Below are 11,245 nucleotides of genomic sequence, written 5' to 3' on the forward strand. Positions count from 1 at the left end.
GAACATAGCACAGTGCCTGACAAATAGCAGATGCTTAATAAATAAATATTTGTTAACCAAGTCAAAACAAACCCTGAACCCATGGAAACTTGTGAGATTACTGAAAACAGAAGGAGAAGACAGCCCAAGATAGGGTCTTAAGGGACACTCATGTTTTTGTTTTGTTTGTGTGTGTGTGTGTGTGTGTGTGTGTGTGTGTGTGTGTGTGTGTGTGTGTATGCAGAAATGGATGATGTTCTAACAAAAGAGACTAAGAAGAAATGTTCAGAGAATAAGAAAAGAGAACCAGAAAGAATCATACCGTGGCATAGAAACTAAGGATGGAGAGAGTAACTAGGAGTCAACAGTGGCTGACAGTGTCAAAAGCTGAAAAGAGGTTAAGGAGAATAAAGACTTAGAATAAAACAACAGATTTAGCATGTAAGTGATCATTGAGTCTTGAAGAGGGCAGTCTCAGCTGAGTGTAACTGAGAAATTAGTTAAAGTGAAAGGAACAAATGGAGAATTTTTTGACATATCTTCAGAGCAGAACAAGATTTCTAAAGATAAGAAGCTCAGAGTGTCTGTAGGCTGCAGGAAGGGAGCCAGTACCTAAGGAATGATTCAAGATGAGAGAGGAGTGCATGATAAATAGAGCAAGATTTTGGAGGAGACAGAACCAAATGGGACAAAAAGCATAAAGATTGGTTGGCTTTGGCAAAGAGAAGTCTTGCCTCTTTCTTGGAGTCTGGGGTGAGTAAAAGAGAGAGTATGGACAACAAGACAGAGAGATTTTGAGATCTGGAGGAGAAAAGAGGAAATTTATTATGGATAGACACAATTTTCTCAGTAAAACAGAAGGCAAAGTCTTCTACTAAGAATGTGGTTACAAAGGTAGCATAGGAGACATCAAAAGAGAATAGATTTAAAATGGTTCTTTTGAGTGTGATAGTCAAATGGATTAAGGATTGTTTTTTCATAGTTAAGCTGATTGAGTCCAAATGAATCAACAGTGCCATGATATGGCTGTCAAAAAGTCTAATGTGATCTTAAGACACATTAGCAGAGACAAAGTATCCAGAACTAAAGGTGATAGTCCTATTGCAGTCTATACTGGTCAGGGTATTTTTGGAGTATTGTTTTCAGTCTGGGGCACTATGTTGTAGGAAAAAAAACCAATAGCATGCAGATAAGGGTATCCAGGATAGGAAAGAGCTTCAAAATTATGCCATATGAGAATCATTTAATGCCACTTAGATGTTTAGCATGGAGAAAAGAAGAGTAAGGGAGGACATGCTAGTTACATTCAAGTATTTGAAAGACTGTTGGATGGAAGAATGATTAGATTGGTTCTATTTGGCCCAAAGAGAGAAAATGAGAATCAATGGGTAGAAGGTGAAAAGAAATAAATTTAATTGACATAAGGGGAAATGTCTGAAAAATTAGTGCCATTTAAAGTAGAATTGGTTGCCTTCAGATTAAGTAGGTTCACTCTCACTGGAAATCATTATGCAAAGCCTGGCTGATCAGTTTAAGGGGAGATATAGAGATCTTTGATGGACTAGTAACAGTATTGAAAAATATTTAACAACTGGCTCTCCAGAAAAAAAGATAGCCATATGATACAATTTAAAAATATATTAAAGTATTTTTCCAGATTACAAGTCAATACAATTTTTAAAAATCCTTTTAATTTAATTTAAATCCTTTAAATTTAAATCCTTTAAATACTATGTATTGGCTGCAAGGCAGAAGAGAGGTAAGGGTAGGCAATGGGGGTCTAGTGACTTGCCCAGGGTCACACAGCTGGGAAGTGTCTGAGGTCAAATTTGAACCTAGGACCTCCCATCTCTAGGTCTGACTCTCAATCCACTGAGCTACAATACAATTTTTGACAATTGTTTTTTTTTGTTTGTTTGTTTGTCTTTTGGACAGATTCCTGTTCTCTCTCTCACACCCATCATTTCCCTTTTGTAAGAAGGCAATAATATGCTATTGATTGTACATATATTATCATATGATTTATATTTCCATGTTTGTCATGCTGTGAAATGACATCACTTACACTAAAGAAAAATTGATGGGGGAAATAAAGTGAAGAATGGCTTGTTTCAATCTACATTCAATCTATGTACAATCAGTTCCTTCTGTTGTCAACATATGACACAACTTTAAATTTAATCTAGATTATTAACATTTTCTCTATCAATTTATTTTATTTTTTATTATTTTTCATTTTTAACATGGTTACATGATTCATGCTCCTACTTTCCCCTTCACCCCCCACAATCCCCCCACCCATGGCTGACACACATTTCCACTGGTTTTGTCATGTGTCCTTGATCATGACCTATTTCCAAATTGTTGATAGTTGCATTGGTGTGGTAGTTTCAAGTCTACATCCCCAATCATGTCCACCCCGACCCATGCGTTCAAGCAGTTGTTTTTCTTATATGTTTCCTCTCCTGCAGTCCTTCCTCTGAATGTGGGTAGCGTTCTTTACCATAAATCCCTCAGAATTGTCCTGGGTCATTGCATTGCTGCTGGTACAGAAGTCCATTGCATTCAATTTTACCATAGTATATCAGTCTCTGTGTACAGTGTTCTTCTGGCTCTGCTCCTTTCACTCTGCATCAGTTCCTGGAGGTCTTTCCAGTTCACCTGGAACTCCTCCAGTTTATTATTCCTTTTAGCACAATAGTATTCCATCACCAGCATATACCATAATTTGTTCAGCCATTCCCCAATTGAAGGGCATACCCTCCTTTTCCAGTTTTTTGCCACCACAAAAAGCACAGTTATAAATATTTTCATACAAGTCTGTTTATTTATGATCTCTTTGGGGTACAAATCCAACAATGGTATGGCTGGATCAAAGGGCAGGCATTTTTCTATAGCCCTTTGAGTCTCTATCAATTTATTAAGTTCATATAATCAACAAAATGATATTTAAACAAGACTTAATTTGTAGCACTTGCCAATTTCCAAGGTATAATTTTTGTCTCTGTAAATTTAATATTTATCTTTTGTCAACTGGCATTAACTAGGTCTAGCTCACCCATGCTTTTCAGAAATCTTTTTTCTGGAATTAAAAAATATCAGTGTGAAATGAGGTCTCTTGTTATACTTTTGAATGTTTCTTTGTTTTTAAACATGTCTTGCTGCTACTTCTTATCCTTCCCTAACATTTTTCTATTTCTCTTTGAAAGGATTCTGATTGATGTCTAAAGAATTCTCTTGAATGAGAAGACAGTCATAGCATTAGTGTTGGGTATTTTAATCTTTCCTATGTCTCATCTACATGGGATTTGGGATCGCAAGGGACTAGAAAGGGCAAATAGGGCAGAATACAATGTGTGAATATACAACTATGCAAAAATCCAATTCCAATGCCCTGTCAGGTTGTGGGGAAGATTCTTAAAAATCATAGCAGCACAAGCTTTGATATCTTCCTGCTGTTCTACGATAGCAGTATACATGGTGCTATTTAGCTACAGACTGCTTTAAGAGGATGGGTCTTATGGATGGAGACTATGTTATGTTGTTGGATAGACACCTTGTGGAACTGTACTATCGAGATCACACAATAATGGCATCTTAGATTCACTAAAGCACTAAAGAACAGAGAGCTTCATCAGGAATACATGTTGCTGTTCAGTTGTTGCAGTGATGTCTAACTTGTAATGATTCACTTTGAGGTTTTCTTGTTAAAAAAAAAACTGCAGTAGTATGCCATTTCCTTCTCCAGCTCATTTTTACAGATGAGGAAACTGAGATAAACAGGGTTAAATGACCTGCCTAGGTCATACAGCAAGTAAGTCTCGGAGGCCAGATTTGAACTCATGAAGATGAGTCTTCCTGATTCCAGGCCTGGCACAATCCATTTTGTCACCTAGTAGAATACGTGGGAACATAGATTTAGAGCTGGAAGAGACAGGGCTAAGAGGTCTTTAAGTATGACTCTCTCATTTTATAAGTGAAGAAATAGATTTATAGAGAAGTTAAGTGACTTGTCCAGAGTCATATAGAGTAATAGTTAGATGAGATAGGATTTGAATCCAGGTATTCCTGAAAATAAGTCCTATGACTGATTTTTTATATATATACATATATATATATATATAAAACAATAAACATTGCCAGCGACCAATGTTATGATAGAGGGGAGAGAGAGAGAGTCTATGATGTGAGATGCTCTTCTAGCTCTCCCCTCCTGCCGAATATACACTAGGAGACTTCGAGGGGGTGTCACCCCAAAACTGGGTGACTTGGATGGTCGTGCCACCCCACAGGAGTTGGGGGCAAGCCTTCCCTATATGATGATTTATGGGGGACCCCAATCTGATACTGAATGAGGGCGGGGTTCACACAAACTTCCCCCAAGGTCAGCCAACTTCGCAGCGGGTGGTCTGGCTTCAAGATAGAGGCAGCCAGACCAAGTTGTGATTCCTCTCCCCATCATCTCTCAGGCACTCTGGAACAATATCTGACTAATGAATGGCTTTTATTATTCACAATTCAGGGATTAGGGGAAGGGGTGAAGGGCAGAGGGATTTGGGGTGCCCTCTTCTCTATTCCTATGGGGTCTGTCACTCAGGTGGGAACCTTTGGGGTTCCCACTCCTAAGTGTCTCCCCCCCTTGTCCCTTCTCCTTCAGTTTCTATTTCTATTTCTATAATTGTAAGATAGACTGGAAAGGGTCTCTCAGCAAGGTTGGGTAATGAGAGAAGGAGCCTAAGAGATGGCTCCCAAAATGGAGTCCCAAAACTTAGCTGACTCGTTGTTTGAAGTCTTGCTGGGTGAGAAGCAATGGGATGCCTTTGACCAGGGAATCAGGGTTTCAATGTCCAAAGAAAGATCCTCAGGGAGCCCTCAGGCCTGGATTTGAGCTGAGATGTTCTCCTCCTCCCTCTCTCAGTCTTTCACCGGAAGTTCCTCCTCTGCTTCAGAGAATTACCCAGAATCCCTCTCTGGTCTTAACTGTCACCAACTGTCACCAACTGTCAGCCACTCCTTCTCTGGCTTCTCCTGTCCCATCCACCTTGCACAAATCCCATTCTTACAATATATATACATATATATGTAAGTTAATGCCATGCCTGCAATTCTTGGGACACATTTGTTGATGCTGTATTAGTACTTTGACTGCCTTTTAACTGACTGAAGAAAAATATTGTGAGTAACAACTCTGTAAGGAACTTCTAGTAAAAATTACTCTTTGGAATCACAGTATTAAGAATTCCTAATTTGAAAATATCTCAGATGCCCATGCCTGATTAGTAATCTTCTCTACAACATATTCAGCCTTTGCTGGAAGATTTCTAGTGAGAGAGAACTCCCTACTCCTGAGGCAGCTGATCCTACTTTGGGATAGCTAGGATTTTTTTAGAAAATTGAATAGCAATGTGAATGAATGCATCTAGTGACATCTGCATTGCTTAGCCCAAGGAGTGTGACATGTTCCACTCATTTAAGTCCATTCTGATTATACCATTGCATAAATCGAGTTTGTGGTAGGTTTCATAGGAAGTCATTGATTGGGCAATTGTCAGATAAAATTATCTTTTTTGTTAGATTTCAGAATCAGTCCTTGTGTGTGAAGATAAATTGAATTATGTTTTGTATAACTTCATAAAAGTAAGTCTTTGAAATTTAATAGTGGGAAGTACTTGAATATTTAAGGGGGTTAGGGTTTTCTTGGCTAAGATACTAAAGTGGTGTGCTATTTCCTCCTCCAGCTCATTTTACAGATGAAGTAACTGAGCAAACAGGCTTAAAAGACTTGCCCAGGGTCACATAGCAAGTAAGTATCTGTGGCCAGATTTGAATTCAGGAAGATAAGTCTTCCTGACTCCAGGCCTGGCACTCTATCCACTTTATTAGTAAAATTTCATAATCATGAAATTTATTCACTGAAGTGAATGAATGAATGAAAAAGCACTTGTTAAGTATTTATTATCATCTAATAACTCTGCTAATCTCTGGTGACACAAATACAAAAATGAGGCAATCTCTGCTCTCAAGGAACTTGTATTTTTAATTGAGAAGGCAGCAACGTATAGGAGAATGGTGGCTAGGGAGAATATTTTGACTTGGAAATGATAGAGATGGTGAATGAATTATTGGAAAGTGGTTGGGACTCTACACACAAATAGGTATTTAATAAATATTTATTCAGTGAATGAATAGATCAATAAATTAATGAAAAATCTCTTTGAAGTTTATTTTCCACCTATAAATGGTTTATTTGTAACAATCTAATTTAATATTTGTGTTTTCTGATTCTTACTACAATGAGGTTCAGGTAAGGCCATTGAATCAATGAGCCTTATATTTTCTCTGGGATGAAGCAGAATTTTAATTAGCTTCTTATCCATTATTCAGCACCTAATATGGGGTATCTTAGCCCTTTCCTGGTTTCATTATGTGCCCTGGTTCAAAGCTGCTTATTTGTAACAATCTCTGTCATCTATTAGGATGCAAATACGCTAATTTTACCTTTTTATGACCAAATATATCACATATACATAGTCCTTTATATTCACTCTAGTTATTTTATTTCAATTTTAAAACTTTTGTTTGTTCTTCTCTCCTTGTTACTTTCCCCTTCACTGTTCTTCTTTCAGTTCAATCATAGCTTGTTTTCATCTATAATCTCACTCCCTCTCTATGCATGTAGCCATGGAAACCATCATATAAATGCCTGCACTTTACAAATCGCTGTATATATTTCAGACCATTATAATTGTTACACTACTCTTTGGCCAGAGTGCTGATTTTTGCACACACAAAAAGGGTTATGGCTGCTGTTAGTTTTAAAAGAATTTTTGCCATGGTAGTTATGCAGGTCAGTTAGGGATGTATCTATTTCTAGGAATATACTCCCTATCATTTAGCATGAATGAGCCACTGTCACAAAGGATTCATTGTTCCAGTTAAAAATCCTGGTACCAGCCTCAAAGTTAGTTATGGATGTGTCTGTCCCTATTTAAGGGCTAACATTTTCTCATTTTTTTCACTGAACACTAAACCTCTCAAAACTTTTTGGGAAATGGTTAATAGTACTATTTGCATTTCATAGCTGGAAAGGTGAATTCAGGGACTTTTCTGGTTCAATGATCTTAAAAATATTATAGGACCTTAACTCCTAAGTGGTATCTACCTGGTGCACATTGTTTCACTGATCAACTAATTTTGTATAGTTATTGATTAATTGAGCCAAACAAGAAATGTAAATTCTCCATCTAATTCATCCATTTTTTTCAAATAGCATTTGTTAAGGACTTTCTATGTTTCAGACACTATGCTGGGTCTTGGCGATAAAAAAAAATCATTCAAGGCTCAATGAGCTTGCAAGGGAAAAGGTGAGTGGATAACATGTGTACAGATAAGTAACATGTACTTGTTAAGTAGAGAGTGATTTTAGGAGAGAAAGAGAACACTAAGAATTAGGGAGAATCAAGAAAGGTTCTCCAGTGGAGGTAGCACCTGAACGGGTTCTTGAAGAAAGTAAAGGACTTTAAGAAGTGGGATATATGTGAGAAATGTATTCCAGGTGTGGGAGATAGTCTGTACCAAAGAATGGACATCAGAGACTTAACATTTAGTTTGGGGAACAGCAAGCATGCCAGTTTTTCTGAAATAGAGAGTGCATAACAGGGAGTGATGTGAAATAAGCCTGGAAAGTTGGAGTTGGACAAACATGTCTATCACCATAACATGGTTACTTAGTCTATCTGCCATCTGGCTGAGACCAGAAGGTTTTAAATGCCAACCTGAAGGTTTTGTATTTAATTTTACATGGATTTTAAAAGACAATCTTACATAAAGATATGCAATTGCCCCATTCAATAAAATCCAATGACACCCTACATCTCAAGGAGAAAATATATAATCCTTTGCTTTCCTTTCAAAACCTCATCTTATTCTGGCCCTTTCCAACATGTTTTCAGTCTTATATTTTTTTTCTTTCTACCTATTCTGTGATCCAGTGACACTGGTTTCCTTGCAACATGTTCCTTGCAGAAGGTACTGTATCCCAACTCTGGGTATTTTCACTCCTGTTTGAAATTCTCTCCTGTTCATCTCTGCCTCCTCTCTGGCCTCCATGGCTTCCTTCAATTTCCAGCCAAAATCCCACCTTCTATATAGAGCCTTTTTGTAATCTCCTTTGATACTAGTGATTTCATTTGGTTAATTATGTCTAATTTATACTGTATATTTTTATTGGTAGAGAGTTCTTTGCATGTTTTCTTCTTCATTAGACTGTGAATGTCTTGAGAATGTCTTTTCCTTTTTTTGAATTTTCAGAACTTGGAACAGTATGTGAAATATGTAGATGCTTAATAAGTGTTTACTGAATGACTCTTCATCAATAGATCAGAGAATCAGGAATTATAGATTCTGTGGTTTAGGAGGGATCTATCTCAGTGGACAACCAGACTAAATCATACTGAAAAAGCAATCCATAATATGTGATTATCAAATGTAAGTTTGAAGGGAACACCCTGACTCCTCATGGAAGAATATTCCACTTTTGGTCAGCTCTAATTTATAGGAAGTTCTTCCTGCCATCAAATCTAAATATACTTCTCTGAAGCTCTTGCCTCTTGGTCCCTTAGGCCAAACAGAATCCTTCCACATGACAGTTATTCAAATAGTTAAAAAAAATAGCTATCATGTTTCCTCCAAGTCTTCTTCAGCATGAAGCATTAGGGAAACAAACAAAACAAAAAACTCCCTCCTTTAGAAGGTAGAAAGAAGGTGAGAGGCAGAGGACACTTCAGCAAAATCAGGAAACCACAAATGACTTAGAGATAGGAAAAAGATAAAGAAAGGAGACAATATGTACATTTGCAGATGACTGGGTTTGGTAGCAGTTCAAAATCAGAGATATGTTTCTGCTTCATAAAGGGTCTTGACTTAGAAGAAAATTACTTGAAGCTTGACCTGAAAGAGGGTAAATTATTGTAGAGACTCAAGGAAAATGATTGAAAATAGAGTGAGATGGAGAAAACAATTTTTATTGTTGCATTCAGTATTGACTCAATATACGGACAGAGCATGTTTTAAGGGCCCTCCTAGACTGTAAGAAAAGGACAAAATCTGGATTCTAAACAGCCAAACTCAGAGTGAGAAGTCATGAATGGCTTACCATGTACATTAAATATAGGAGTAGAGATACTCCTGAGAAGGGTCTAGTACTGAAGCAATGAAGTAAAATATTTGTGAGTGGGGACTACATCATATTTAACTTTGTATTGACTAGTGCCAAGCACCATCTGTGTATTACATGAATTTGGTTTTAAAATGAAATATGCGCTTTAAAAAAGAATTCTAGTGAGTTAAATTTAATATTTTCTTATTTAAAATGCTACACAGAGCAGAAGAGACATGATACTTGAGTTCACTAGAATTCTAAGTCAAAGATTCAACTCATTTTGTGGGGGAATGTGCTCAGTGAGTAGTTCTTTTGAAAGGGATGCAAAAGAGTTTGCCAGAAAAACTTGTTCTACAGCTGAAAAAGTATAGCTAGTTCCAGAACTTGACTTAGTTATAGATTCTCAGATAGAGAATTTGCACTTTCTTCTCTTTTCAGCAATACTTATTAGGGTTTGAATAGCATAGTATTAAAATAGGCAATATCTGGACTTGGAAATCAAGTTGAACTGAAATTCATTATCCCCAGAGCAGCCCAATCTTAATCTGATGTCATGATGATGTCAAAGTCTACTCAGTTGCTTTTTAGAATTATCCCCTCATTTCTCCCTTCATTTTGTTCTTGGTAAAAATATGATTCTGCTAACTAGGGTGACTTCATTACAATAACATTTCTTTTTCCAGGGTCAAATATATCATGGAGAGCAGCTATTTTTCCTAGAATGTCTCCTAAAATAATAGCTGGTAATATTTTGTAGGTTGAAGACTTTTCAGACTAAATGAAAAAGCAATTGTAATTATTGCCCCAGTTGTGAAACTCTGTCGTGTAATGAGGCACAGAAGATCATATCCATATGGCAGCTGAAAGATTAAGGTTCATGAAAAAGAAGCTAAATTGAATCTATAAAGCAGGAAATGTATTTGGTGGTAGAATCGTAGAGGTTTAGTAGTAAAATTATCCATTACCATTAAAAAACTGGAAACCTTGATTCTAAAGAGATATTCATTTTTGATATTATTTTCTTGTTTCTACTTCCTTTCCTGTATCAGTTCAAATATAATTTCTTCTACTTTTTTAAAAACCCTTATCTTACCTTCCATCTTAGAATCATTACTGTGTATTGGTTCTAAGAGAGAAGAGTGGTAAGAGCTAGGCAATGGGGGTTAAGTGACTTGTCCAGGATCACACAGCTGAGAAGTGTCTGAGGCCAAATTTGAACCTACGACCTGATATCTCTAGGCCTGGTTCTCAATCTTAACTGAGCCACCCAGCTTTCCCCTCTTCTGCTTTTTTATATCCATCAATTCTTAAGGCAATATTCCCATACATCTATGTACCACAATTTAGTTATACAGTTTCAAATCACTGAGCATCTTTTTGTTTCAAATTCCTTGCTATTACAAAGAGTTCTGCTATAAATATTTTGGCATATGTGGGCCTTTTAAAAATGCCCTGAGATATATGCCTAACAGGGAGATCTCTGGGATAAAGGCTATGGATGTTTTAGTCATTTTTTAAAAAACATAATTCCAAAATTCTATTCAGAGTGGTTGAACCCATTTACTACTCTACCAGAAAAATAAATACTATATAATTTTAGGAGGAAAAGAATAAAGAGAGATTTCATGGGAGAGGCAGCACATAGGCTGAATGTTGGAGAAAACTAAGGTTTTCATGAGGTGAAACTTAGGAGGGAGTTCACATTTGTGGAATACAACAACAACTTCTTGTCCAATTGCAATTTACCATTCTAGTTGATTTATTATTTATTTTCTTCTTTTAAAATGTTTGCATTTTCTCTTTTCTTTTTCGTTTTTGGTTATGACAGGTGTGAATGCTTTGAGGGGGAAACAGCTGCAAATGTTAGGAAATAGAGAAAGTTAAAGAGAATATTCTCTTTCCTCTCTGAGAAAAAGGAAAAAGAAATCTGTCAGCTCAGCAGGAGAAGGGAGCGTTGAAACTAAAAAGGGCCTTTGCTTTGCTTTTATTCACTTGGGGCAGGGGAGGAGGGTTGTTTTCATCTGAGTGGAAAAGAAATAGTGGAACAAGAAAGAAGAAATCAAATTTTCAAGGAGACAATAGAAATCCAACAAAGATTGGGTCAGG

Source organism: Gracilinanus agilis, chromosome 3 (genome assembly GCF_016433145.1).
Source record: "Gracilinanus agilis isolate LMUSP501 chromosome 3, AgileGrace, whole genome shotgun sequence".
Classification (NCBI taxonomy): Eukaryota; Metazoa; Chordata; class Mammalia; order Didelphimorphia; family Didelphidae; genus Gracilinanus; species Gracilinanus agilis.